Source organism: Mus musculus, chromosome 1, assembly GCF_000001635.26.
Source record: "Mus musculus strain C57BL/6J chromosome 1, GRCm38.p6 C57BL/6J".
Taxonomy (NCBI): Eukaryota; Metazoa; Chordata; class Mammalia; order Rodentia; family Muridae; genus Mus; species Mus musculus.
Genome location: NC_000067.6, coordinates 85,280,225 through 85,305,385, shown reverse-complemented (window position 1 = coordinate 85,305,385; position 25,161 = coordinate 85,280,225). Strand labels below are relative to the sequence as shown.

The 25,161-nt window shown below is 43.2% G+C and overlaps 2 protein-coding genes across 4 annotated transcripts in view; both read left to right on the top strand.

Annotated features, from left to right (window-relative positions):
- Gm38510 (predicted gene, 38510) overlaps positions 1-25,161 on the top strand; it is a 153,815-nt gene that overhangs the window by 3,630 nt on the left and 125,024 nt on the right. The gene's annotated exons all lie outside the window — the stretch shown is intronic.
- The window catches only part of C130026I21Rik (RIKEN cDNA C130026I21 gene), a 41,598-nt gene continuing 38,939 nt past the window's right edge, over positions 22,503-25,161 (top strand). The window contains exons 1-2 of one of the 2 annotated variants that reach the window (XM_030255714.1): positions 22,503-23,112; positions 23,839-23,931. The gene's annotated coding sequence lies outside the window, so the exon portion shown is untranslated. Of the gene's footprint in view, positions 23,183-23,838; positions 23,932-25,161 lie in introns of both variants that reach the window. The other variant, XM_030255713.1, reaches the window with a different exon arrangement.

Here is a 25,161-nt window from a genome sequence, read left to right as displayed (position 1 = left end):
CACGGTGTCTTTGGTACCTCATTATTTGATTAAACTGAAATCTGCATCAGCCATTGAACAATAAGTTTCTGTTGGCCCAGTGACTGTTTTACCATCTGTCCCCTGCACTGTGCAGGATTAGGCATTGTTTGTGTCTGTGCTCAGTAAAGGCCGGTTGGGAACAATGACAAAACAGTTCGTCCTGTTGATTCATGCGCTAAACGTATCAGACAAGTGAAGAAACCTGCCACCACTTGGTCTCACCAACAATTTCCCAGAAGCTATTTTGGATTAGGGGTGGGGAGATGGGCAGCTCAGTCCTGACAGCAGCTGCAACTGCCTTCATTTGGGCAGGGCGTGGAAGAACCGCTCTTTAGAATTTCATTCTATGGAGTGTACAGTGACTGGGCTTGGAGTCTTGGAACACACTTGACTAGAGCCCTGATCATGACTGACTGCTTGGCTCATAGGGAATGGAGCAGGTGTGTGCCCATTATGGGATACCCCAGGCAGGGACAGAGAGGTCTGCTGAGTAGAGATGGAGGAAATTTGGGGGACTGTCTGGGATTCTAGGTAAAATGAAGGGTGGCAAGTAGGATCAAATACAGAGAATGGGGTATCCCCAGCTATGGTGAGCCCCGGTGCTTGTGCCATGCTGGGATCAAACCTAGGACTTTGTATGTACTAGGTGAGCACTCTGTTAACCGAGGTCCACCTGCAGCCCCAGGCCTCTATCTCACAGGAGGACTGATTATTGGCTTTCTGAAGTCAACTTCAAATATAAAAGCACTTAGTTTACCAGCTGAGATCTGCAGTTATACTGGCTACCAGTCACAGTTAGACACCTTCTGAGAAAAACTGACGGTAAAAAAAGATTGCACTGTGGACTCTGAGCCCCATTTTTTAATGGGGTTATTTGATTTTCTGGAGTCCACCTTCTTGAGTTCTTTATATATATTGGATATTAGTCCCCTATCCGATTTGGGATAGGTAAAGATCCTTTCCCAATTTGTTGGTGGCCTTTTTGTCTTATTGACAGTGTCTTTTGCTTTGCAGAAGCTTTGCAATTTTATGAGGTCCCATTTATCGATTCTTGATCTTACAGCACAAGCCATTGCTGTTCTATTCAGGAATTTTTCCCCTGTACCCATATCTTCGAGGCTTTTCCCTACTTTCTCCTCTATAAGTTTCAGTGTCTCTGGTTTTATGTGGAGTTCCTGAATCCACTTAGATTTGACCTTAGTATAAGGAGATAGAAATGGATCAATTCGCATTCTTCTACATGATAACCGCCAGTTGTGCCAGCACCATTTGTTGAAAATGCTGTCTTTTTTCCACTGGATGGTTTTAGCTCCCTTGTCAAAGATCAAGTGACCATAGGTGTGTGGATTCATCTCTGGGTCTTCAATTCTGTTCCATTGGTCTACTTGTCTGTCACTATACCAGTACCATGCAGTTTTGATCACAATTGCTCTGTAGTACAGTTTTAGGTCCGGCATGGTGATTCCACCAGATGTTCTTTTATCCTTGAGAAGAGTTTTTGCTATCCTCGGTTTTTTGTTATTCCAGATGAATCTGCCGATTGCCCTTTCTAATTCGTTGAAGAATTGAGTTGGAATTTTGATGGGGATTGCATTGAATCTGTAGATTGCTTTTGGCAAGATGGCCATTTTTACAATGTTGATCCTGCCAATCCATGAGCATGGGAGATCTTTCCATCTTCTGAGATCCTCTTTAATTTCTTTCTTTAGAGACTTGAAGTTCTTATCATACAGATCTTTCACTTCCTTAGTTAGAGTCACACCAAGGTATTTTATATTATTTGTGACTATTGAGAAGGGTATTGTTTCCCTAATTTCTTTCTCAGCCTGTTTATCCTTTGTGTACAGAAAGGCCATTGACTTGTTTGAGTTAATTTTATATCCAGCTACTTTATTGAAGCTGTTTATCAGGCTTAGGAGTTCTCTGGTGGAATTTTTAGGGTCACTTATGTATACTATCATATCATCTGCAAAAAGTGATATTTTGACTTTTTCCTTTCCAATTTGTATCCCCTTGATCTCCTTTTGTTGTCTAATTGCTCTGGCTAGGACTTCAAGTACAATGTTGAATAGGTAGGGCGAGAGTGGACAGCCTTGTCTAGTCCCTGATTTTAGTGGGATTGCTTCCAGCTTCTCACCATTTACTTTGATGTTGGCTATTGGTTTGCTGTAGATTGCTTTTATCATGTTTAGGTATGGGCCTTGAATTCCTGATCTTTCCAAGACTTTTATCATGAATGGATGTTGGATTTTGTCAAATGCTTTCTCAGCATCTAACGAGACGATCATGTGGTTTTTGTCTTTGAGTTTGTTTATATACTGGATTACATTGATGGATTTCCGTATATTGAACCATCCCTGCATCCCTGGGATGAAACCTACTTGGTCAGGATGGATGATTGTTTTGATGTGTTCTTGGATTCGGTTAGCAAGAACTTTATTGAGGATTTTTGCATCGATATTCATAAGGGAAATTGGTCTGAAGTTCTCTATCTTTGTTGGGTCTTTTTGTGGTTTAGGTATCAGAGTAATTGTGGCTTCATAGAATGAGTTGGGTAGAGTACCTTCCGTTTCTATTTTGTGGAATAGTTTGTGAAGAACTGGAATTGGGTCTTCTTTGAAGGTCTGATAGAACTCTGCACTAAACCTGTCTGGTCCTGGGCTTTTATTGGCTGGGAGACTATTAATGACTGCTTCTATTTCTTTAGGGGTTATAGGACTGTTGAGATCATTAACCCGATCTTGATTTAGCTTTGGTACCCGGTACCTGTCTAGAAACTTGTCCATTTCATCCAGGTTTTCCAGTTTTGTTGAGTATAGCCTTTTGTAGAAGGATCTGATGGTGTTTTGGATTTCTTCAGGATCTGTTGTTATGTCTCCCTTTTCATTTCTGATTTTGTTAATTAGGATGCTTTCCCTGTGCCCTCTAGTGAGTCTGGCTAAGGGTTTATCTATCTTGTTGATTTTCTCAAAGAACCAGCTCCTTGATTGGTTGATTCTTTGAATAGTTCTTCTTGTTTCCACTTGGTTGATTTCACCCCTGAGTTTGATTATTTCCTGCCTTCTACTCCTCTTGGGTGAATTTGCTTCCTTTTCTTCTAGACCTTTTAGGTGTGTTGTCAAGCTGCTAATGTGTGCTCTCTCTAGTTTCTTTTTGGAGGCACTCAGAGCTATGAGTTTTCCTCTTAGGAATGCTTTCATTGTGTCCCATACGTTTGGGAATGTTGTGGCTTCATTTTCATTAAACTCCAAAAAGTCCTTAATTTCTTTCTTTATTCCTTCCTTGACCAAGGTATCATTAAGAAGAGTGTTGTTCAGTTTCCATGTGAATGTTGGCTTTCTATTATTTATTTTGTTATTGAAGATCAGCCTTAGTCCATGGTGATCTGATAGGATGCATGGGACAATTTCAATATTTTTGTGTATGTTGAGGCTTGTTTTGTGACCAATTATGTGGTCAATTTTAGAGAAGGTACCATGAGGTGCTGAGAAGAAGGTATATCCTTTTGTTTTAGGATAAAATGTTCTGTAGATATCTGTTAAGTCCATTTGTTTCATCACTTCTGTTAGTTTCACTGTGTCCCTGTTTAGTTTCTGTTTCCATGATCTGTCCATTGGTGAAAGTGGTGTGTTGAAGTCTCTCACTATTATTGTGTGAGGTGCAATGTGGGCTTTGAGATTTACTAAAGTTTCTTTAATGAATTTGGCTGCCCTTGTATTTGGAGCATAGATATTCAGAATTGAGAGTTCCTCTTGGAGAATTTTACCTTTGATGAGTATGAAGTGCCCCTCCTTGTCTTTTTTGATGACTTTGGGTTGGAAGTCAATCTTATCAGATATTAGGATGGCTACTCCAGCTTGTTTCTTCATACCATTTGCTTGGAAAATTGTTTTCCAGCCTTTCATTCTGAGGTAGTGTCTTTTTCTCTGAGATGAGTTTCCTGTAAGCAGCAAAATGTTGGGTCTTGTTTGTATAGCCAGTTTGTTAGTCTATGTCTTTTTATTGGGGAGTTGAGACCATTGATATTAAGAGATATTAAGGAAAAGTAATTGTTGCTTCCTGTTATTTTTGTTGTTAAAGTTGGCATTCTGTTCTTGTTGCTGTCTTCTTTTAGTTTTGTTGAGGGATTATCTTCTTGTTTTTTCTAGGGTGTGGTTCCCGTCCTTGTATTGGTTTTTTTCTGTTATTATCCTTTGAAGGGCTGGATTCGTGGAGAGATAATGGGTGAATTTAGTTTTGTCATGGAATACTTTGGTTTCTCCATCTATGGTAATTGAGAGTTTGGCTGGGTATAGTAGCCTGGGCTGGAATTTGTGTTCTCTTAGTGTCTGTATAACATCTGTCCAGGCTCTTCTGGCTTTCATAGTCTCTGGTGAAAAATCTGGTGTAATTCTGATAGGCTTGCCTTTATATGTTACTTGACCTTTTTCACTTACTGCTTTTAGTATTCTATCTTTATTTAGTGCATTTGATGTTCTGATTATTATGTGTCGGGAGGAATTTCTTTTCTGGTCCAGTCTATTTGGAGTTCTGTAGGCTTCTTGTATGTTCATGGGCATCTCTTTCTTTAGATTTGGGAAGTTTTCTTCAATAATTTTGTTGAAGATGTTTGCTGGTCCTTTGAGTTGAAAATCTTCATTCTCATCCACTCCTATTATCCGTAGGTTTGGTCTTCTCATTGTGTCCTGGATTTCCTGGATGTTTTGAGTTAGGATCTTTTTGCATTTTCCATTTTCTTTGATTGTTGTGCCGATGTTCTCTATGGAATCTTCTGCACCTGAGATTCTCTCTTCCATCTCTTGTATTCTGTTGCTGATGCTGGCATCTATGGTTCCAGATTTCTTTCCTAGGGTTTCTATCTTCAGCGTTGCCTCACTTTGGGTTTTATTTATTGTTTCTACTTCCCTTTTTAGGACTAGTATGGTTTTGTTCATTTCCATCACCTGTTTGGATTTGTTTTCCTGTTTATCTATAAGGGCTTCTACCTGTTTGGTTTGTTTTCCTGTTTTTCTTTAAGGACTTGTAACTCTTTAGCAGTGTTCTCCTGTATTTCTTTAAGTGAGTTATTAAATTCCTTCTTTATGTCCTCTACCATCATCATGAGATATGCTTTTAAATCCAGGTCTACCTTTTCAGGTGTGTTAGGGTGCCCTGGACTGGGCGAAGTGGGCGTTCTGGGTTCTGATGATGGTGAGTGGTCCTGGTTTCTGTTAGTAGGATTCTTACGTTTAACTTTCGCCATCTGGCAATTTCTGGAGTTAGTTGTTATAGTTGTCTTTGTTTAGGGATTGTTCCTCTGGTGATTTTGTTACCCTCTAGCAGCAGACATGGGAGACTAGCTCTCTCCTCTGAGTTTCAGTGGTCAGCACAGTCTCTGCAGGCAAGCTCTCCTCTTTCAGAGAAGGTGCACAGTTATCTGGTGTTTGGACCTCCTCCTGGCCGAAGATGAAGGCCCAAAACAGGATCTTTCCCAGAAGCTGTGTTGCTTTGGCCAGGAAGGTGGCCGGTTGTCTGGAGGTGAAGATGGCACCACCTCAGAAGCTCTGTGGCTCTCGCCTGTTCCAGAAACTGCTGGCCTCTGTATTCCACACCCTCACCCGTGCAGCCTGCCCTCCTCGGAGTCCCGGAGCCAAGGTGGCTCCTGCTGGAGCCTGAGGAAGAAACCTCTCGGGCTGGGCGGACCCCTGTGCTCTCACCAGGAAGGTGGCCGGTTGTCTCTCTCTCAGAGTTCTTATCTCTTCCCAGAAGTTCTTCCTTCTACTTTCTGCCTTTGCTATAGGCCACAAGCTTTTTTTCCTTTTTATTTTTTTAAAAAGAATTATTTATTTTATGTATATGAGTACACTGACACTGTCTTCAGACACACCAGAAGAGGGCATCAGATCCCATTACAGGTAGTTGGGAGTCACCATTTGGTTGCTGGAAATTGAATTCAGGACTTCTGGAAGAGTAGTCAGTGCTGTTAAACACTGGTCCACCTCTCCATATCTTGTCGGTCAGCTTTTTAATAACACAATCAGAAGGTGAGAGAGGGAGTATTTACAAAACACTGAGACAGGAGATGCTTAACAATTTCAAAGTCCCACCTGTAACTGGATCTCTGCCAGTTCAGAAATCAGCATTATTATAATACAGAGACAACCTGTATATCTCTGGGTCAACCTGGTCTACAAAGTGAGTTCTAGAACAGCCAGGGCTTTTTACACAGAAAAATCCTGTCTTGAAAAGCTAAATCAATAAAAAATAAAATAAACAAATAAACAAACAAACAAATAGGTCAGTCTTGAAACCATATACACACAAACAATAAAGACTCAGCAAACTGTATTTAAATGTATTTGAACATATACATTCATATATGTATACATGGACATATACATACGTACATGTATGTGAATGTATTAGTCAGTACTATATTGCTATGAGGAGACACTATGACCCTGGCAACTCTTACAAAAGAAAACATTTAATTGGGGCTTGTTTACAGTTTCAAAAAATAGGTTTTCTCCTTAGATGGAATAAGCCAATTCAAACCGAATTAAGAGTTGAAAAGGGCAGGTTTACCTTGGCAAGTTCATTGGCCCCAAGGAAGGAGGCCAAGGAAATTGCCATGCAAACAGGAAGACAGAGAAGGGGAAAAGAGAAAGGAGGGAGGGAGAGGGGGAGGGGGGAAGAATAGGGAGAGGTGTGAAATCCTTTATACTCCAAATTTAAGCTCGGATAAGATACAGAGGAAGGAGAGGGAGGAAGTGGTGGTTAAAGTCACTTGTAACTAACCGGGTTCCCTGTAAAACCTACCCTTCCCACATGATGTGCTGTTAATGAGACAGAAAGCGTGGGAAGTTGGACAAATAGTCAGAGAAGTTGGACTGCAAATATCCCTAAGAAATTAAGTCACTCAAGAAAGAAAATGCAACTTACCTAAAAATTCCAGACCTCATATGCATGTTCCATTTACCCTAACTGCAGCCATGTCACTATTGTGTGGGACTTTGCTGACTCTGTTTAGCTTGGGAACAGACACTGGCTGAAGTCAGACCAAACTTGGAAACTCTTTAAAAGCAAGAGGGAAAAAGTTGACATTTTTATCCTTGTAAGAGAATACTGAGTGAATTCTGGCCATTTAGAAGTTTCAGAAATTCAAACCACAGTTAGAAACCTGAATTATTCTTTTCCTCTGAGAAGGTCAAAGATTATGGCTGGAAATGTCTGCTGGGTATCTAAGTAATGACATGTACTTACACTGGTGGAGAGAAATTATTTAAAAAATTATTTTTATTATTTAGTGTGTGATTTTGCTGCATGCATATATGCATCATGTGTGTGCAGTAACCCAGGAGACCAGGAGAGGACATTGGATCCCATAGGACTGCAGTTATATATGGTTGTACTGTAGATGCTGGGAATTGAACCTGGGTTCTCTGTAAGAATAGCCAGTGCTCTTTATCACTGAGGTATCTCTCCTGTACCACCAGCGTATTTCTAAGGGATAAGAGGACCATGTGATGACGGGTCTGGCCTTGAGGACATTGGAAAAGACTGAGCCATAAGGCTTCCTGCCTCCAAGTGAGGAGCTCTCTGATAAAAGGTTGGAGGATACTATAGAGGGCGCTGCTGAAGGAGAGGGTGGAGGTGGAGTAAGAACCATCTACCAGAGGCAAGCATCCAGAGAGGTGAACTCTGATTGAGTTCTGTAAGAAAGAATGAGTAAGCACCAATTTTCCTACCCAACACACAAACGTGTAGCTCAGACTTTATTTTTTCAAAACCTTATTTTTAAAATGGGTTCTTAAATACTTTAACTCCCCCTTCTAGCCCTCCACCCACCAGAGGTAGTGGAAAAGAAAGGTTATGAGAATACAGGGGAGTTGGACATGTTTAGAAATAGTTCTTTGGAGCAAATCCCATCTGTGTTGTCAGGAACTCAGCAGTTCAGTTCACAGGAATCAGCAGAGGCTGCTCCATCCACTTGAAAACACTTAACGAATATACTAGCAGTCCAGCTCAGTGGTGTCAGGATAGCAAACAGAAGTCCTCACACAGATGAGACTCACCATGTGAGTCTGTTTAGCAAAACTCCATGTGAGTCTGTATCAGATGACATCACTATGCCCATCAGCCTGAGTCCGAGGAAGTGACAAGAAGCAGAAGTTTTTTGGTGCATTTCTGTCATTGGAGTCACAACAAACAGAGCTCAGTAACACACTGTCAGATGAGCCAATACATGGGTGTCATTTAGTAAAGTGTCCTTCATCAAACATCCATTCACGTGCTTGCTTTAGCAAAACATCCTTTCACCCATGTCTGTTTCAGGAAAACATCCTGTGATATAACTGACTTTCCTGAAAAACCGTAAGTCTCCACAAACCCTGGCCTTTGCTATGGACAGTCTTTTCTCACCTTCCAACCCTGGAGAACTCACCAGAGAGGTGAACTCTGACTGAGTTCTGTAAGAAAGAATGAGTAAGCACCAATTTTCCTACCCAACACACAAATGTGTAGCTTAGAATTTTTTTCAAAACCTTACTTTTAAAATGGGTTCTTAAATACTTTAACTCCCTCTTCTAGCCCTCCACCCACCAGAGGTAGTGGAAAAGAAAGGCTATGAGGATACAGGGGAGGTGGCATGGAGGGGTGCTGCTTTCTGGCTTGCTCCTCTTAGCTTTGCTCAGTCTTTTCTCGTAGAACCCAAAACCACCAGACCAGGGATGGCACCACCTACAATGGGCTGGGCTTTTCAGTTTCAATGACTAATTAAGAAAATACCCTACAGACTTACCTGCAGCCTGATCTTATGGAGGCATTTTCTCAAATGAGGTTTTCTCCTCTCTGAAGATTCGAGCTTGTGTCAAGTTGACATAAAAATAGCCAGTATATGGGGACTTGCTAGGAGGGATAAATAATGACAAGGAGGCTTCTATAATAGTTTAAAGCTCAGGCCTTTGACTTGGACAGTCTCCTGGCTACTCTAAACTTAACCTAACTAGCCAGTGACCCACCATATGGCCAGCTCTATACGTTTCTCTGCTCCCTCCATGTCCTTCTTGAATCTCCCACCTCTGCTTGAATCTCCCCTTAAATCATTCTCTGCCTGCAAGTTCTGCCCTCCATTTTCTTCTCTGACTACTGGCTGTCAGATCTTTATTGCGACTAATCAGCATCGAGACAATCTCTGGTACATTTCTAGATTGCCTCTAGGCATAGAGAGCTGTCTGAACTTCAGCTATCTGAGCAGGTGTGGAAGGACAAGTATTTACAAATATAAGGCTGGTGATGGGCCATAGAAATGACAAAACCAATATCCTGCCAGCATTTAGTCCTTTGCCCTACAGAATTAACAATTGAAAACACAGAGACACACCATTACACAATGTGAAAAAAATATTATCCCAATAAGCTAGGATAGGTATCAAGATGCTATGATGAAACCAACCTAATATAACGAGAAATAAACCTGCTAGCAAACTTAATACCATCTGCAATCTTAATAATGTAATTATCCTAACATAGCTGACATAGCCATGTAACATGCTCATGAGTTGACAACACAGATAGACTTGCCTTGCATGCTTAGGGCCCTAGATTTGACTTCAAGCACTACCAAAGCAAGCAAGCAAACAAACAAACAACTACTAGTTCAAGACTTTTTTTGTAGTAAGAAATCAAAAGAAAGTCATAAATCCTAAGTTCTGACTGTTATAAAAAGGACATATTTTGGGGAGTGTGGGATATTATCCTATCTCTCATATTTACTAAACTGAGATTCTTCTTCTTTTTTTTTAAATTTATTCATTTTACAAACTAATATCGCCCTTTCTGTCCTCCCAGGACCACATCACACAAGTCCTCCCTCCCCCATTTCATTCTACCTTCTCCTTATCTTTTGAGAAGAGGAAGGTGTAACCCCCCCCACCCATATCAAGCCACTGAGTGACTAGGTGGATCCTCTCCCACTGAGGCCAGACAAGGCATTCATTTAGGGGCACGGGATCCACGGGCAGGCAGGCAACAGACTCAAGGACAGCCTTTGTTCCAGTTTTGGGGGACCTGTATGAAGATCAAGCTGTTCATCTACTATATATGTGCAGGGGCCAAAGTCCAGCCTGTGCTTGCTCTTTGGTTGGTGGTTCAGTCTCTGGGAGTCCCTGAAGGTACAGGTTAGTTGACTCTGTTTGTCTTCCTGTGGAGTCCCTGTATTCTTTGGATCCCTCAATCCTTCTCTTAAATCTTCCATAAGCCTCCCTGAGCTCCATCTCATGTTTGGGTATGAGTCTCTACATCTTTTTCCATTGTTGGCTGTGTGGAGCCTCTCAGAGGACAGTTATACTAGCTTCCTGTCTGCAAGCATAACAAAGTATCATTAATAGTGTGAGGGACTGGTTCTTGCTCATGGGATGGGTCTCATGTTGGGCCAGTTATTGTTGGACATTCCTGCAGTCTCTGCTCCATCTTTGTCCCTGCATATTTTGTAGGCAGGACACATTTTGAGTCGAAGGCTTTTGGGTGGGTGGCTATCCTTATCTCTCCAGTGGGAGTCCTGCCTGGCTATAGGAAGTGACCACTTCAGGATCCATATCCCTCACTGCTAGAATTCTCAACTAGAGTTGCATCCATTAGACCCTCTGGGGTTGCCCCCTATCCCAGGTCTCTGGCATGTTCTAAAGATTGGCCACTCCCATTTCTGATCTCCTTCTCTCTCCCCTGCTCTCCTCATGTATGATCTCCACCTACCAGCCCTCTCCCCTTCCCATCCCCTTTTCCAACCAGTTCCCTCCTTCCATTAATGTCCAATATCTATTTTGTTTCCCCTTCTGAGAAAGATTCAACCATCCTTCCTTGGACCCTCCTTGTTATTTGACTTCTTTGGGTCTGTTGGTTATAGATAGCATGGTTATCCTGTACTCTATGGCTAACATCCACTTATAAGTGAGTACATATTACGCATGTCCTTTTGTGTCTGGGTTACCTCACTTAGGATGATATTTTAAAGTTCTATCCATTTGCATGAGAAATTCTTGATATTCTTGTTTTTTTAATGGGTGAGTAGTAGTCCGCGTGTAAATGAGCCACATTTTCTGTCTCCATTCTTTAGTTGAGGGAATCTGGGTTGTTTCCAGTTTCTGTTTATTATGAATAAAACTGCTGAGCATAGTTGAGCAAATGTCCTTGTGGGATGGTGGCACATCTTCTGGGTACATGCTCAGGTGTGGTATAGCTGGGTCTTGAGGTAGAAATATTCCCAATTTTCTGAGCAACTGCCAAGTTGACTTCCAGAGTGGTTGTACAAGATTGTCCTCCCCCAGCAGTGTAGGAGTATTTCTCTTGCTCCCCAACCTTGTCAGCATGTGTTGTTCTTTGAGTTTTTGATCTTAGCCATTCTGATAGGTGTAAGGTGGAATCTCAGAGTTGTTTTGATTTGCATTTCCCTGATGACTAAGGATGTTGAACATTTCTTTAGGTGTTTTTCAGCCATTCAATATTCCTTTGTTGAAAACTCTCTATTTAGCTCTGTACCTCATTTTTTAATTGGGTTATTTGGATTATTGGTATCTAACTTCTTGAGTTTTGCTAAGGATCAACCTCAGCTTGGAGAGGGTTCTGAGGAAGGAGAGTGTTCACCACCAACCAAAAAAATGACTAAAAGTCAAATCATGGGTACAAGCTGATTAGCCTTGTAATCTGCTCAAGATGGCTCCCTAAACAGCTCTCTGTAGATAGCTCTTGGATCTGTAGTATGCTCAAGATAGCTTTCTGCTCAAGACAGCTTTCTGCATGAGACAGTTTCCTCTGCCTGAGACAGCTCTCTTTTGCTCTCTTGCAGGAAAAAGATTGTAAAAGACCTGTATTTGCTCTCCAAGCAGTTCTCTCTGGGTAGCTGCTAGAAAAAAATTCTAAAAGAACTCTGTTTTCTCTCCAGACAGCTCATCCAGGTTGTTTAGCTCTTGCAGACCAAAGCCCAGTCTTTCATTTGCATATCAATTCAGTCATTTTCTTGAGGTTCTTTTTTGGTTATCCCACGAGTCAGCATTTTATGACTGTAGCAACTTGATTCTAAGAAAAGAACAGCAAATTCTTAAAAAACAAAATAAAACAAAACATGGCAAATGAATTCAGATATCTGCTTGCTATAAGTAAAGACAATAAGCTAGCTGGGTGGGATCCCCACCACTCCTGGGCTTCAACTAGCTCTGTCCCAGGCTAACCTTGAATTCAGGAATCTGCCTGAGTAGTGCAAACAATAAACTTAGCTGGAGGGATCTTGCCATGAAATCACCACTCTCTAAATCTTGTTATTTCCTTCCTTAATATCTTTCTGACAAGGTGGCTCACACTGCAGCAGCCTCTGTTTTTTAGGTCCATGAAGCCCCCTTCATGTAATTCATACTGCATCCTTATATTTTGCATAGTTGAGAATATATTGAACTCATGTTGCCAAACTCAGTCTATGAGACAGTTTTATTCATATCCTTCACCTGTTTGACTATATTTTCTTGTATTTCTTTATGTTTATTTGCTTCCTCATTAATGCTTTTGCTTGCTTGAATGTATTTTCATGTATTTCCTTAAGGAATTTATTCATTTCTTCTTTAAAGGCTCTTATTAGCTTTATTAGATTGAATTTAAAATCCTCTTCTTGTGCTTCAGTTTCATTAGGATATCCAGGGTTTGTTGTAGAAGGATAGCTGCGCACAACTCACCTCTGTAGGCTGTCCCAGATGGATCAATTGGGATAGTGGGCAACTCTTACTGGAATGGGATTGGTTGGGCAGGGTTCCAAGTTTTGGGGTTCTTGAAGGTTTCCACGAGGAAGTAGGATTCTCTTGGTTTCCCACAAGACTCCTCTGGACCAAAGAGTGAGTCCAGAGCTAGACAATGTAGCTCAGGGGACCATGTGCCACCCCCTGAGATTGTTCTTTAGAGGTGAAAACGACCAAAAGACTTTGTGTTATTGGAGAGTGACTAGACACAAAGATATCACATTATATCCATCAGGTTGACTACTACCAAAACCAACAAACCAAATAGAAGACAACATGTTGGCAAAGTTTTAGAGAAAATGGAGCATTGGTCCATTGTTAGTAGCATTGTAAAATGTGTGAGAATATAGAAAGAAGCACGGAGTTTCCTTTAAAAACTTGAGCCGGGCATGGTGGCACATGCCTTTAATCCCAGCACTTGGGAGGCAGAGGCAGGCAGATTTCTGAGTTCAAGGCCAGCCTGGTCTACAGAGTGAGTTCCAGGACAGCCAGGGCTACACAGAGAAACCCTGTCTCGAAAAAACCAAAACCAAAACCAAAACCAAAACCAAAACCAAAACCAAAACCAACCAAAACCAAAAATTATCGTGCCCCAGTGGAACCATTGTGGTACGCTAGTTAGTTTTTCGGGCTGGTGAGATGGCTTGCCAGGTAAGAGCACCTACTACTCTTCCAAAGGTCCTGAGTTCAAATCCCAGCAACCACATGGTAGCTCACAACCATCTGTAACAAAAATCTGATGCCCTCGTCTGGAGTGTCTGAAGACAGCTACAGTGTATAAATAAATAAATAAATAAATAAATAAATAAATAAATAAATAAATCTTAGAACTGCCAAAATGATTTAGCAATTTCACTTCTGGACCTAGATCCAAAAGAGTCAGAAGCAGAACATTAAAGAAATCTCAGCAAACTCTCCACTGAAGCATTATTCCCCATAGACAAGAGATTTAGTATTCCCTGCAGGCTCATGTACTGGAATACTTGGATGCTAGTTGGTGGGGTATTGTGTAACCCCTGAGATGTGGATCTGACTGAGGGAAATAGTCACTGGGAGAAGGGTGCTGGTTGCAAAAAGCACACCTTTCATCTCAAGAGGAATATCAGATAGTTTAGTCTGGAGCAAAATATGATTGAACAACCTGGGAGCACAGACTTAGGTTACCCCAAAAGCCATGTACCAATGTGGCAACAGTTTCATGATTTCTATGGTAAGAAAATAAAATCATAAATTAAGGCAATTTTCTAATACATTGGTGGGAATGCTGGATAGGTGGCTATAGCAAAGTGGGGGGACCCCTCTATCTGATGATAATCTTACCCTTTGGGTTGGTGGAAGCTAGGGGACTATTAGTATATTCTGAAAGGGTTTTAATCTTATAGTCATGGGCTACTAGGTCAACCACAGAGGTAGGTGATGTGTGGCTCTGAAAAGGGCATAAAATAGTCTAAGATAAGTTTTTCCTAGACTTGAAACATTCCAGCTCTTCATTCCCATGAAGATTCTACCAGTCAGTCACCATTATAGAATCCTTAACACAGGTGCAGCTTTAACTTCAGGTCACAGGACCTTACAGTTTGTAGTTTAATATTACTTCCTGATCCACCGAGATGTAAACAAGTATTTACAGTGATGAGCTGCCCCTAGGCCATGCCTACCCTGCCACGATGCACTGTACCCTCAAACCAAGAGGCAAAGCAAATGTGTGTCCTTTACACTGCTTCTTGTCAGGTGTGTCACCACAGAAACCAGACACTAGGAAGTGAGTCCCTGATGTCATTACTTGACAGGTGGTTTATAGACATTAGGAAGAGCTCTGTGGGAGAAATAGAAAGAGTTGGCCTTGTAGGCTAGAGCAGCCCTAAAGTTCAATGGGCTGTTCTAGTGGGAGATTTAAGGTTGAGACTGTCAACCAGGTTCATTAAGTTTCAGAAAGACTCTAACAGGAACTGGGGTAGTGGTCAATTATGTTACAGTTGGCATAGAGTCTGCCTGCATTCTAAAAATTTGAGTGAGACTGAATGTTAAAATATTTACATTTAATTTAAATTTAAAATATTTAAAATATAAAAATAAAATAATTTGTTTAGTGAGGAAAATTTTAAGGCAGTGTATCACCTGGGCTATAGAATGGTTACTGCCTACTGTATTTACCCAGATTTACAGTGAGGGAAGGTGAGAAGACAGGCAAAATGTGTAATTTGGAGAGAAGGACTATAAACTGGTTGAAGTTGTGACACTAATATGAAGTTTGATGAGCAAAGGGCCCCGACGCTTGTTAACGTTGGGGACAGAGTAGGTGTAGGTAAAGTACATGCAATTGTTAAAAGATTAGCAACATTAAAGAGATAACCTCCGACTTTGCACAAGAACAACAGGAAAGGTGCTTTGAGGGCAAGAACCCACTCATGGAAAGCTCCAGAATATAGCAGTGTAAATTCATTTGCAATGAGAGCGCGTCTAACAATGACAGAGCCTCAAGGGAGCCCTGTTGAAAAATGGCTGCTTAACTAAGTAAGTGTCTTTTTAGTTCAGTTATGAAGTCACAGAAAGGCTGTGGTAGTTGTTCAAGGGGGACAGGCCGCATCTTGAGCTGACAGCAGCTGGGTACCATCTGCATGGTACTGATGTTGCAAGGTTCAAAATGCCAGAGTGAGGGAGTCATGAAAGCTTGCAACACGGTTCCAGGAGGCCACTGGAGCCAAGCAATGCGTAGCAGGGTGTCGTGAGCGTGCTGTGTCACAAACAGAGGTAAACGTATTTATGTCTTTCTAAAACATTTTATTGAATAATAACAAATCCACAAGCAGTGGTTTCACTGGTAGTCATCTGTCAGATAGCTCTGCTTTCCTTAATGACCCTGGCCAAGGCAAACAGGCCATTCCAACATAATTACTAACTCTTAGCTGATACATTAAAAATAAGTTTATAACTTACTAACAACATAAGTCATATGTAACATGTCTCTATCTACCTCTATCCCTATATCTATATATTACAGGCTAGCTACCAAGAGTTAAGGTGGCAAACACTTGACAAGCCAGAGTTGGGAGACAGCTGGAAAGTCATAGGAGTCTGTAGGGTGAGATAACAAAGGACCCTGAGCCCTCTGGACAGGCACTGAAGTCATGGTTGGATTTGACTGCAGGGTCATGGTTGAGCTGTAGAGTTGAGTTCCACTGCAGAGTCTAAAAGGCAAGACTGGGTCCAGATGAATGGATGAGCAATTGCACTGGATGGCAGCGCAAGATGGATCAATAAGAGGATGGTAGATGGCAACTTGAGTAATCTGTGGCAAAGTGGGGACCAGGCTGAATCGAAGGCATTGGGACTTCAGGAATTCTTCACCCATTAGACCCTCGATGCACCTATGGAGTGGTCAGATGATAGGTTGGTGGGGACCATCACCATCACAGTGCCAGGTGTTCTCTTTAAAGGGCATAGATGAGGGAGCCACGTGCTTTCTCAGACTGGTATCTTTGGTTTGGTTTTTCTGATATGATTTTAATTTGCTTATAGGAATCTACATATAGTCCCAGTTCACTCTAACAAGTTTATAGAGAGGACCTTCTCTATACCCAGGAGTAAGTAATTTATCATCTGTGTTGTGTAGTCAGGGTTAAGCAGATGGTGCTGTTCATACTTCCAGCCAGGCAGAGTCATCCTACATCTGCAAACAGAATCTCAAGCCTCTTGTAAAAAGAAGTCTCTCAGCCCGGCAGTGAGGTGAACACCTTTCATCCCAGCACCAGTGGGTCTCTGAGTTCGAGGCCAGCCTGGTCTACAGAGCAAGTTCCAGGACAACTAAGGCCACATAAAGAAACCCTGTCTTAAAAAATCCAAACAAACCAAAACCCAAAACCTACCTCTCACCCTCCAGAAGGCAAGACACAATCTGAAAACAACAACAACCATGACAACAGAAACCCCTAACAACATTATGAACAAACCAGTACCCCGGAGCACTTGACTCTATCTGCATATGTATCAAAAGATGGCCTAGTCGCCATCAATGGAAAGAGCGGCCCATTGGACTTGCAAACTTTATATGCAGGGGAATGCCAGGGCCAAAAATTGCGAGTGGGTGGGTAGGGGAGTGTGTGTGTGTGGGGGAGGGTATGGGGGACTTTTGGGATAGCATTGGAAAAGTAAATGAGGAAAATACCTAATAAAAATTAAAAAAAAAAAAAGAAACCCCTAGCACATTCCTTTACACACTAACACCAGGCCATATTCTCTTCATGGGATATCCGAGTCTGCTGTGCATGAAGCTGTAAGGTGAAGCCTATATTACAATGGAGATCAGAAATCCAGGAAGTTTGCCAAGGCAAGCTGCAGTCACTGGGTGGAAATGGCCCACGAGAGGAACTACAATGGCTTCGGGCAACAGAGCTGGAGAGCCAGGGCTAATCAAGCCCTAGTCTAAGGAGCTGCAACAGCTGGTGTAGCCCCTCATTAGCGTGAGCAAACAACCGGGAGCCTGTAAGTAAGCAATTAAAGATAAAAAACAATTTCCTGATGTGAAGGAGCTTCTATGGAGGAAGCCTGATAAGGAAGGGGAGAGATGGGATGGAAAAAACCTAATTAGCAATCCAAAGAGCAGCTTGTGGATGCTTCCAGAATACAGGGGGAAATGCTAAGGTGATGGCTACACCTGAGAAGGTGGCATGTCCAGGGATGACCGGTGGACCAAGGGCCTGGGTGAGGGGGAAGGGCTGAAGTAGGGTGGCTGGAGACGTCCCAGACAGATCAAGACCATCAAGAATTGCATCATTCATTCCAACAAAAAGAAGGCAAGCATCATCCACTTAATAGATGGAGTGAGTGGCTCAGACATGGGGAGAGTGAGGAACCCTTACAGTGACAGGGAGCTGGCCCTGGGATGCAGACAGATCAGAGCTATCTCTGTATCGTCTCTGCAGGAGGAACTTGCCAGCTGATGGGGTGTATGGTACCTCCTAGGTTGCCCATGCTCCAGCAGATGGCTCCACACCCAGAATCAACTGGATTCACTGAGATATGAATATGGGAGGGGCATGTGCTGGAAGTCAGGGGAAGCTGTAGGAGGACAACAGTCAGCATGGATCTGGGCTCCTGCTTCCTTAAGTGTTTCATAAAAAAAGACTAAAGAGGCATCTGGGAATATTCGCTTTTTCATTGTAAAGGGAAAAAAAAAGCATTCAGAAGCACCTAAGTGGATTTTAGCTCCTCTGAGTCTTTTACCTTTTTCTTGAGTTCCATCATGACAATCAAATGACAGCATGATGGGCAAGGGCATGGATTTACCCCGTCCAATCAAGCCTCTGCATAAGGTCCCAGAGAAACAATCCACGCAATGCGCAGTACAAGGACCGTCCAGCAGAGGGAAGCATAGGCCCTGGCATGGGCATTCATAGTGTCCTGGCCACTGTCCTGATTTGTTAGTTGTTTAGGTATAAACAGAGGCACAAGGTAGCCAGACACAAAACAGAAAACAAGACTGATCCACTTCTGACCTCCAGTGCCACCCACAAAGTAAACAGAAGGCACACAGACAATTGACCAAAAGTCTGAAAGAGCCTTGAAGAGAAGTCCCTGGGGCAAGCCACATCCAGAGACCTATCTATGCTCCTGCCCCTGGACTGGGGTGGGTGGGGGTGGGGGTGGAGGGGGAGGGGTGAGAAGGGGGGAGGAGGGGGGGGAGGAGGGCTGGGAGTTGGGGGGGATTTCCTTGTGAAAGCAATACTTATTTAAGGTGGTACCTATGGGTGTGGAACACAGAGGGAACAGGAAGATAGGATTTCTTCTGGGTGACTATGAGGAAGAGGTGGTGGTGGTGGTGGGAGCACACAGTGTGCTCTGTTCTCGACAGGGATGGCAGTTATAGTGCTGACTAAGAGAAACCAACCGGAAGGACTGGAATTTGCAAAGCAGTGAGGTGCTCTCTGCTACTGGGGGCTGGGAGAGTATCCGTGTTCCATGAAGGCATGGAACATAGAATAGCACCCCCAGTGATTTGCAGAACCTGGGCTGTTTAAATAAAAATAAAAGAATAAAGAAGAAAAGGAGGAAGAGGAGGAGGAAGAGAGAGGAGGAAGAGGGAGGAAGAGGAAAGGGGGAGGAGGAGGAAGAGGAGAGGGAGGAAGAGGAGAGGGAGGAAGAGGAGAGGGAGGAAGAGGAGAGGGAGGAAGAGGAGGAGGAGGAGAAGAAGAAGAGGAAGAAGAAGAAGAAGAAGAAGAAGAAGAAGAAGAAGAAGAAGAAGAAGAAGAAGAAGAAGAAGAAGAAGAAGAAGACTACAGAGGGAGGGGAAAGGGAGGAGAGAGACTGTGGGGGAGAAACAGAAGATTCCAGAGCTCATTTCTTAAAGCAAGCAGTAGTTTTTGTGCGCCATAGATGTGTGGTGGGATCAAGAGTTGGCTCCTCGAGTAATGGGGCTTGCTATGTAAGCCTGGCACACTGAATCTCATTCTAGGAGCCTGAATTCCACAAAACTCATCCTCTGCTCTCCATAATACTCATCCTCTGACCTACTTAGGCACCCTTTGGCCCATGAGTCCTTTCGTAACAGTGCGGGTTGCCTATGCATAGTTATGTCTGTATATGGGTGTTTTGTTTTCCTTGCATGTATAGCTGTGTACCACGATCATGCCTGGTGCTCCCGGAGGCTAGAAGAAGTCATTGGATCTCCTTGAGCTGGAGTTAAAAGATCAGTTTGAGCCACCATGTGGATGCTGGGAATCAAAACCTGGGTCCTCTGGAAGAGCAGCCAGTGCTCCTTAACCTTTGAGCCGTCTGGGAAGACCCTGGATTTCTAGAAACAACCCTGATTCATAAGCTGGAGATTTTCAGTGTAGGGTGAGCAATATTCTCGAACACAGATTCTCAGCAGTGGTCCTCAGTGGTCAAACATTATATTTTTATAGGAGGGGGAAAAGATGAACAACACCACACACATAGTCCAGTCCATGCATGTCTATATATAAGTAGTCTTAAGCTATCATGAGAAGGTTGTGGTGAGAAAAGAAATATCCAAAGGGCTCTTTAGGGCAGTGGAAGTCTGGCTTAGAGCAGCCTGGCTGCTCTGACTGTGGGTCCCCGCTGGCTGCATCTTGAGACCCACAGTGCCCCATCCTTACCTTGTGTGGTTCTTCGTGCTGTGCTGGGCCTCTTTCTACCACTTGTTTTTGATGCCTCTTTGCTGATCTCTAAAAGAAAGAAGAAGAAAGAAACACTGTTCTTTGTCCGTGGACACTCCGTGAGGAGTCTCCCAACCCTCGAAGGCCCTCACATACTTCAGAGCTGAGGATTGCAGACTCCAAGTTGCCTCCTCTCCCGAGGGTGGGAAAGTGGAAAGTTCAGTATAGAAAGAACACTTCTGTCACGTCTCCAAATTACATAGTTGTCCCAAGAATATGTATGTGCCTGTGTTGCTAGCTCACAATATAGTTCAACACTTTCCAAATGTCTGAGACATTATAAAGTCTTATATGAGTAGAAGACCTGTCCAAGATGGAGAGCCAGATGTGGAGGGTCACACGTTGAATCTGAGTACTTGGTAGGCAGAGGCAAGTGTATATTATCTTTCTGAATTTGAAGCCAGGCTGATTTACATAGTGAGTTTGAAGCCAGCTAGGGGTACATAACAAACAAACAAACAAACCAAACCACTGCATCAAAAAAAAAAAAAAAAACCTCAAAAAAGAAAGAAAGAAAGAAAGAAAGAAAGAAAGAAAGAAAGAAAGAAAGAAGATCAAAGAGATTGGACACAAAGAGATCTACCCGCCTTTGCCTCCTAAGTGCTGGGATTATAGGCACAGGCTAACACATGCAGCTGGCGAAACAGTTTATTTTAGCAGAGAACAAGAGTACCAGAGATGAGGATTCAGAGTCTAGCTGAGAGATGATGGGGCTGGTTAAGAGCATGCAGTGCCCTTGCAAAGGACTGGAGTTCCATGTGCAGCGAGATCCTCTCTCCATCCTCAGCCACAGCCACAGTCAGGTGCGTGAGTTCAGACGCAGCTCTAAGCATCTACCTGTTTCTCACAGAGCCCGACATCACTGAGAACTGCAGGAGCTTGCATGGACACCCGTCTTCTAAGTTTGTTTTTGCTTCAGAAATAATTTTCTCTCACATGCTTCCTTGACCAAATTATTTCACTTTAAACAAAGATTTTTTTTAATTATGTTTTTTTAAACTATGAATAATGGAGAAACAGGTAGACATAAACAACACAGACATAGACCTTGGGAAGTTCTTAGTAATCTTTAAGATTGTTAAATCTAAAGGGTTGACACCCTCTGCCTTAGGTCTCAACTGAGGTGACCTGTGGCTGTTTCTTTATCAAAAACTCCTTGGCCATTCGTTGCCTCTCTTTGCTCCTCGCCTGTTCTCTCTGAAAATCTCTCTGCTAACACGGAGGTCATGTATCCCCCGACCCCTGCACCAGCTCTGAGAGATTTGCCCAGGCTGAGCCTTTCCAATGGCAGGTGCCACCCTCAGCCTTACCTTGTGAATTGGATGTCTGGGCAAACCTCATCCTTGCTCTCAGTGTCTTGGTCACCTCCTTCACGTTCGTAGATGAGTCATCTTTCCACAAAGTCTTCCTGCTCACCGCCTTGAGCTTCTCTTGAACTCCATGTCCAGGTGAGGCCACTCCTGGTGAGACGACTCATGTGTGGTTGAAATGGAGGTTCCTGGAACACTCCTTCCTTCCTTCACAGGCTCCCATCCCAGCCCCTATTCCAGGTGAATGTACCTCACTTTTGCTGTTTTCTCTTATGTGCACCATGCTTTCTCCCCCCACATCACCATAAGTTCCCACCCCAGGGAGCTCTTATAAGAATTAACCAGGTAGCTGGGCAGTGCTGGTGCACACATTTAATCCTGGCACTTGAGAGGCAGAGGCAGGCAGGTATCCGTGAGTTTTTGATTTCTTGAGGCCAGCCTGGTTTACAGAGCTAGTTCCAGGACATCCAAGGGCACACAAAGAAAAACCAAACCAAACCAAAAACCAAACCAACCAAACAAACAAAGATTTAACCAAATAAATAAATATGGAGGGATTCGGGATCAGGGCAGATTCTGATTCCTGTTCCTAAGACTCGTAAACCATGAGGCACAGGCCTGGGATTTTTCAGGCAGTGAGGAAGGGACTTCCATGTAGCACCCATGTTCAGACAGGCAACACCCGAAGGCCACTGGGCACCTCTAAAGCATCGCAGGGACAGCCCTATGCCTGTCGTGAAGACAGCTTCTGGGCGAGGGGTGGCAGAGGCCCAGAGGCTCTGCAGTGGACAGGACTGGTGGATGGATGAGTGGCCTTCACTGAGGAGGGGAGGACACAGCACTTTTTCCTCTCGGGACTTTGGAAGCTGCCTCCCCAAGGACAGCTGCATCCACAGGCATGAGAACACCTTTCTGAAGCTTTTCTGGGGGCTTTTCCTCTGAACTGCCTCTCAGGGCTAGGACCCAGGCTCTTCTGCACCTTATCTCAAAGTAGCAAAGTTTATTTACTCTCCTTTTAGTTAGGAAGGATGGATGCCATCCTAGTGTGTATAAATAAAGAGGAAACCTGACACTCTGCACCCTTCACCTTGGGCTGTGTAACCTCAGAACAGGATTCCAACATGTTCCAGTTCACCATTTACTCAGTGGCAAAACAGGTCTGGTGAAATTTAAAGCCAGTTCGCTGTGCTGACAAGAAATCTTGTGTGCCTGCCTATATAGTGAGTTCAGAACGAACTCCATCAGATCTACAGCCTTTGCTGAATCCTCCTCCTGTACCCCCTTGCTGGAGTCTCCTCCAGCATCCCCTTACCCATCATCTCATCTTGACGGGGCTTTTTTTTCTGCTGTCTTCTTTTGGAATTTGACCAGTTCGGATGTTTTTTTCTTCTTGCTAAGAAGAAAAGAAAACAAAGTCTTTTATAGTCACATAGAGCTGTCAGTCTTTTTTATTTAAAGAATTCAACTATGTTTTTGTCTGTTAATTGTGCACTTGCACGTGTGTATATGTGGATGTTTTAACTCCGAGTTATCTCTCTGATCTCAACCCTAACCTTTTTAAATGATCAGCTGGGAAGGAAGAAGATATCAGAGTTTTGAACTAGAAGGAGCAAGCTTCAAGGACAAGTGTTAAAATGAGAATTCTTTGAATCAGTTCTTGGGAAATTAAGCTAGGGAACAGATAATGGTAGATCCTAAGGATGACTTCTGGGCATGAGAAACCAAGAATTTGTGAAGGGAAAACAAGAACCAGACATGAGGAGATAAAGACTTGAGCAGCTGGAGTATTGGATCATTTGCCTGCTATCCCAGCACTTGAAAGCATCCAGGACCATGGAAAGAACTGAGGTGGGAGAAAACGGACTTGGAAGGCTTCCAGGAAGCAATGGGGAAACCAATGGATGACAGTATCAGAAAGGTCACAGTGTTTTTATCATTATTATCATTATCATAATTATGACATTTATCAGTATGTGGAGGTTGGGCATATGTTCCATGGTACACATGGAGAGGCCAAGAAACAACTTGTGAGTTGGGTCTGTTCTTCCACCATATGGGTTTCAGGGATCAAATTCAGGTCACCAGGCTTGGTGGCAAGGACCTTGAGCTAGTGAGCCATTTGCCAGACCAATGACACATTTTAATTGACTGGTGACATCTCAGAGTAGAAGATGGGAGAGCGCCAAAGGCGAGGTGGGAATAGGTAGTCAGGTGGACATCCAACCTGCTTGCCACCATGAGGTTTAAGTGACAGATAATGGATGTTGCCTGCCTATGATTTACCAGGAAGCATTTTCCTTCTGGGGGAGGCTAGTGTACCAGTCACACCAAGCAGTTGTGGATGGGAGTTCAGTGAATTTGAGCAATGCTTGGTTCAATATGTCTAAGTGCCTTCTTGTTACCTATAATTTTTGCAAAGCCTTTGAGGAAGGCAGAGTGAGAAGAAAATGAGGAGACGCCATGTGATTGCAGACACACAATGGATGCTCGCATCATGGATGCTAGGATGTTCTACAGCTAGAAGAACAGGAAGCGTCACATGGGAAAGGATGTCTGTACCTTTCTTGTTTGCAGGTGTGCAGGGTACTTCCTGGGCCATTGCCAGGTCATTTGCTGCTGGAGAGTCATCTTTTACCACTAGCAAAAGAAACGGAATTCACATCAGAGGTGAGCATGGACCGAAGAGAAAATGCAGAGGAAAGTCAGCTGGAGAAATTGGATAGCAGGGAGAGAAGGCAGGAGTCTGCCAGCCCGTAGGGTTCCACCTAATTCTGACCCCCTTGTTATCATTTTTAAAGTGTGTGTTATGCCTGCATGTGTGTCTGTGCACCACATGTATGCTTGGCTCCTGCAAAGGCTAGAAGAGGGTATCAGATACCTTGTGATTAGAGTTACAGATGGTTGTGAGCTACCATATAGGTGGTAGGAATTGAACTCAGATCCTATGGAAGAACAGTCACTGCTCTTAGGCACTGAGCCACCTCTCCAGCCCTGACCATCTTGTTATTGTTACCTATGCACCTGCTAACAGCAGATACATCACGGAATTTGGCTTGCTTTGATGCAATAAGAAAAACAGGGGCTTGAAATCATAACAGATACAAAGGTCCATCTCCTTAAAACTGTCTGTTTTGAAAGTTGTCTTAAATTCTGGCTTCTTTAGGGTTAGGTAACTGAGGTACATTGTAAACTGTCTACAGACTTTTGAAGTCATTCCTTTCTTTTTATATCATTTTATTATTTTTTATTTTTTTGTTTTTTTTTTTTAAATTTAAAAATTTTTTTTGGTTTTTCAAGACAGGGTTTCTCTGTGTAGCCCTGGCTGTCCTTGAACTCATTTTGTAGACCAGGCTGGCCTCGAACTCAGAAATCCCCCTGCTTCTGACTCCCGAGTGCTGGGATTAAAGGTGCGTGCCACCACGCCTGGCTTTCATATCACTTTAATATCATATATTTTAGTTTTCTGTACAATGTATAACTGACTAGCACTGAAGGACAATTCCCATAGTCAGGGTGAAGTCAAGGAAGGAGAACCAGCCACATCAGCTACATTACCCACCACTGGGGACAGACGGGGCTTCTGTTTGCCTGTCTTGCATTTTATTGGGGCTGTTTGAGCATCACCTATTGCTGTGACTTCATCACAGCTGCAAGGTCACACAGTCCAGGCCTGCCTTGTCCTCTTCTCTCTTGAAGCTCACTACAGTCTCCTGTGGCTGAGAAGTCACCTCTGTTTGTTGACACCGTAATGATTTAGAGTCTAAGTCTAGCAGGTGTGAGGGGACTTTGTGATTTTATGATTGGTGGATCCATAAGTCTATCTTTCCAGTCCTGCTTCCTTGCCCTCTCCATAACTCTACCTCCCAAGCTTGGGTGAGTGGCAGGAAGCTAGGCTGA